The sequence below is a fragment of the Octodon degus genome, unplaced genomic scaffold, assembly GCF_000260255.1.
Source record: "Octodon degus isolate 3935 unplaced genomic scaffold, OctDeg1.0 scaffold00004, whole genome shotgun sequence".
Classification (NCBI taxonomy): domain Eukaryota; kingdom Metazoa; phylum Chordata; class Mammalia; order Rodentia; family Octodontidae; genus Octodon; species Octodon degus.
Window position 1 is genome coordinate 2,466,101 of NW_004524580.1, and position 4,957 is coordinate 2,471,057.

A 4,957-nucleotide genomic window follows, 5' to 3' on the forward strand; every position below is an offset into this window, starting at 1 on the left:
TCGAGCCAGTACCCAGCCACAGCATGTGTGGGGGTGGGGGATCGAACCGCGGTCCCTGTGCATTGCCAAGCTTGTTCCAAGTAGGTGCTTTAGACCACTGAGCCATCTCTCCAGCCCCTACCAGGCTGTTTTGAGTATGATTCTTCTGAAGAATGGGTTCCACCACTGAGATGGTTAGAATGTCCCTGTCTGCACTGTTCTGGGACACCTCACTATCCCAAACCTCATCAGGGCTCTGCTACCCTGGTCCCCCTCCCTTCCTGATGGCAAGGTCCAGGGAACTCTCCATCCTGACACCTTCCCAAAGATTTCTCTCCTTATAATGCCAAAACCAATGAAATATCAGAAACACTTTTTGTATTCAAAACCTAGATTAATTTTTATATATTATATGAAATTTCATATATATACATATATATATATATATACATATATAAAATCTTACTTTTTAAGAGCTTTTTTATAATACCCTAGAAGCTAAGGTGCACCTTGTTCTAACAATCCCAGTATACAAAGTTCCCAACTAAGAAAGTGACTAAATAGACATTGGTTTTTCATTTTCACAAGATATCTCTGTCTTCTGAAGGCTGTAGTGTCCCTTGATGCACTTGAAATAGTTTCCGGCATTTCCATTTCCATGAAGTTTTTTAGAATCATACCTGTTAGTGTGTAAATGAATATTTATGCCATTTTTATTTTTCTTGGACAAACCACTAGAGAAAAGGGTTATTAAAATTTTTGTGGACATATCATGCTGGTCAGTGTCTATGGCCCTTCTGATGCCCTGGCCTCAGTACCTAAAAGGAGGATTAAGAAAAGATTCTCACCTGGCTGTTCAGGGAACGCAGGCAGTAGCCTTGGTCGAGCTCCTGAAAGCAGAGCTGAGAGGTGAACAGGAAGGGAAAGGCAGGCAGCTGCTTCTTCATGGTGTGTGACATACAATGGGCACATCTGACTGCCCAGCTCGACCATCAGACGGAATAAGTCCAGGGAAATGGAGAGAAACATGCCGGAAAACAGAAATTTGAAAAATGAAAAAAAAGTCAAAGGAAATGATGGCTATGTCCTCGGTATCTGAGTGACAGCCATCATGACCATTGTGTGGTCCATAATGTGCCAAAATATGTTATGGCTATGCTTTCATTATGTGTAGGTACAAATACTAACAGACATTCTATACTGAGATAGTCATCAATAATTAAAAGTGAAATAAAAAGTCCGTTAAAATCAAAATGAAGACCCAGTGTTACAACTGAAATAAACTATCTTTTGTCACATTAGCACAGTTAGATTTGTTCTGGCGCTAAATTGACTTTCCAGGAACACGTATCCCCAGATCAGTGTGTGCAACATCGCTGTCAGCCAGGGCTCCAGACTGAGAGCAGCTCGCAGGATGTCCTGCTGGTTTCGCCACCTCCCAGAGAACTGAAAAACATGATCTCCGTGAATGTAGAGCAGAAACCACAAGCACCAGAACTGCTCTGCAAAGCAACCTGGAATATATGCTGCAAATGCTGCACGACACGTGTTGCAGTCTTCTCCCACTACTCACAGTGAGTGTCAGGAAGCAATCAGTATTCCCCCAGAAATGGAAGCTCTCTTACTTCAGCCTCTAACTTTGAACATAGCCTGCATTAGATTGAGAAATGATCATCTTCAAGCCTAATACTGGCGACATTTTAAAGCAGCTCTAACATAAAAGAAATCAACACCTTTAGAGATGAATAGGAAAACAAGAGTGAGGGTCATTCATCTCTGAAATCCTGCCTACAAAACCTGAGCAATATTACACAATACAAGATGGCTCAGTAGAATAAGCACTTCCCTGGCAAGCACAAGGGCCTGAGTTCAATCCCCAGTTCCAGAAAAAAAAAAAAAATTACACAGCCCAACCTACAACACACTAAACTGAGAAGTAACTAACCTATCCATAAATGCATGACTTGGTATAAAAACAAATTAAGGGAGTTGACTCACATGAGAAGAGCAACACAGGCACATCATCAAAAAAGAAGATGAGTTAAAATAACAAATATTGGGCTGGCCAAATAGTTCAGTGGATCAAAGTGGTTTCTTAGGCGGATGCAGGGCTGGGACTTCAATCCCCTGGTCTGCAGGGCTGGCCCCACCTCTGGGAGCACTAAAACAGTGATTGAGATTGGGGGTGGTGGCACACAACTGCAATCCCAGCACTCGCAAAGCTATAAACAGGAGGATCACTGAGTCTGATCTATGCAGTGAGACCCTGTATGCCCTGTACACCCTGTCCTAAATACAAAATAACAAAAAAATAAAATAAAACTAAAACACAGGGGCTTCACTATATATTTTTTAAAACTCTACATTCAGTTTCAAAATGACTTTTAAATGTTTTCAAATGATCAGGCCTTTTTTGCTGTCTCCACATGGGCCCACATGTATAAAGGAGCAGCTCCAGTATCCTGCTCAGTGCAATTTTTAAATTAAGGATACCATTGAAGCTTAAGTCAAGAAATTACAACTTGGTCTCTTTCTTAGACTTACAGTGAAGCATTCTAGCTAAAACAAAAACCAGGAGTTGGTGAGCTATGGGTAAGAAATAAGTACATGGACAGTATCAGTGCAGCAGCAAAACACAGTTTGGATGAACCTCATTTATTATTTTGTGGAAGAAAAATGGCCACAGTCTGGCCAGTTCCAGATTTCAAACTAAATTAAACTAAATTAGAACAGAGCAAACTATGCTTATTTAAAATAAATGAATTAAACTCATCTCTCACAGAAATTATTCTTATAGACATAAATCATACAGCAAATAAAGTACAAAACTAAACATTAGTGCCAAGAAAAATGTTGCTGAGTGTTGTATGAGAATAGTTTATCTTATAATAAATGTATTTTACATTGTTTTCCATCTCTCTTATGCTATCAAGATCAAGCCAGCTGTCTGAGATACATGTTTCACTTTTCTTTTTTTTTTTATTATTAGTTTGTTTGTTTTTTAAGGCAGGATTTCACTATGCAGTTCAAATTGACCTTAAAGTCACCTTGTAGCCAGGCTGGCCTCAAACTCATGGCAATGCGCCTGCCTCAGCCTCCCAAATGCTGGGATTAGAGATGCACACCACTACTCCCAGCTTGTTTCCTTGCTTGCTTGCTTGCTTTTTTTGACTGAACTATAGCCATTGACTGCAGTTTTTCTGTGACCCAGAGAACCCATGGTATGTTTTACCACATGTTTTATGTGTGCTTTTGTTCCTCTTCTCAGCGTTCTCTCTGCTTCCAAAATGATGGCCCAGAGTCCACTTGTGCACCTACCATCCAAGAAGAAAACACCGCTGGGTCTAGGCAGCACCTTTGTGGCTCAGAAATCTTGGTCAGCAGGGAGGTCAGATGGCAGGAAGACTTGAGGCAGGGCAGCTCGACCAGACAGGACAGAGCGGCACTGGGGGCTGACAGGTGCCACTGCTCGGGAGAAGCCGTGAGCGCCCAGGTGGCACAGAGGCAGCGGACTGCAGGCAACGCGAAGGCTGCCCATTGCCCTCTTTCCAGGTTTGCCCGTGCTCTGCTAGGGCTGCTCATAGTCACACTCTGAGTCCTCCAGTTTCTGGATGAGGACGAGCTTTTGCTGGACAGCCATCCGTAACAGAGTGTGAGTGCCTCCTTCTCATCCTCTGCACTGCTGTGTCTGCATTTCATCCAGCTATGTGACACATTCATCACCTCTTGCTGTAAACTAGTGACACCTGCAGAGTCAGTGAATTTCTGCAACCTTCTTTTTATTTATTTATTTTTTATTTTTTTGTATTTTACGGAAGGGTTTACAGGGTGTTCAGGGTCTCAGTACTAGATCGGACTCGTAGTGATCCACCTGTTTACAGCTACCCAAGAGCTGGCATTACAGGTACATGCCACCTCACCCAGTCTCATTGCCATCTCACTGCACCACCGGAGCGGGCTAGCACAGGAGGCCCAGGGATTGAACCCCCAGCCCCTGCACCTGCTTGCTGGCACTTTAGTCCACTGAGCTATTTGTCTGGCCCTCTATTTACATTTTTAAGAGGATTTTTTTTCTTTTGACATATTATTCTATCCATTTCTAATGTATGTACAGATTTATGAAACCATCACAATAATCAATCCCACCACTTGGATAGAAGATGCCATCCAATATTTTGTAATTAAATCCTGCCCACACCTTTAACCCTTGACAGCCACTAAGTTACTTGGATTCTCTGCCCATGGAGGTCTTTGTGTTTGGGATTTTCTTTTTTGTTCCTATGTTACTTATCAACTGCACAGAAAGAGTAAATCACTGCATGCTTAGGAATAGCCTTAGATGTTGTCACAGTAACTTTTCTCTCATTACTGGGACAAAATACCTGACATGAAAAATTAAGGAAGGAAAGGTTTATTTAGTTCACAGTTAGTGGAGGTTTCAGTCCCTACTTGGCTGGCTCCAAAGCAGAGTGGCACATGGCAGAGGGCAGCCATTCATGGCAGTGAAAACAGCAAAGAGCAAAAGGAAGAGCAGCCGCTGCAGCTATTAGCAAGCCTCTCTCCCCTCCTCATACTGCATGCAGAGTGCCCACCCCAGGGTGGTTGTAGCATTCACACCCATAATCCCAGCTTTGGATCATGACCCAATCACCAGCTCTAGAAGCCTGCCCCAGTGACTGCATGAGGCCTTGAGGGGACAGCCAGACACAAACTATGACAGATGTATACATCTCCTTGAAAGCTGTGTATTGTTTGTATGAGGTTTCCTATTAGTCTTTTGAATTTTTACTGTTTTTAATGAATATAATTTAGTGGTATCTTAGTTACTTTTCACAATGCTGAGACAAAATACCTAACACCCAAAATGTTTTTCTATTTATTTATTTTTATTTATTTATTTTATTTTATTTTAATTTTTTAATAGATTGCAAATTGAAAATAAATTATTTACAAACATAAATGAATATAACAATAAAAA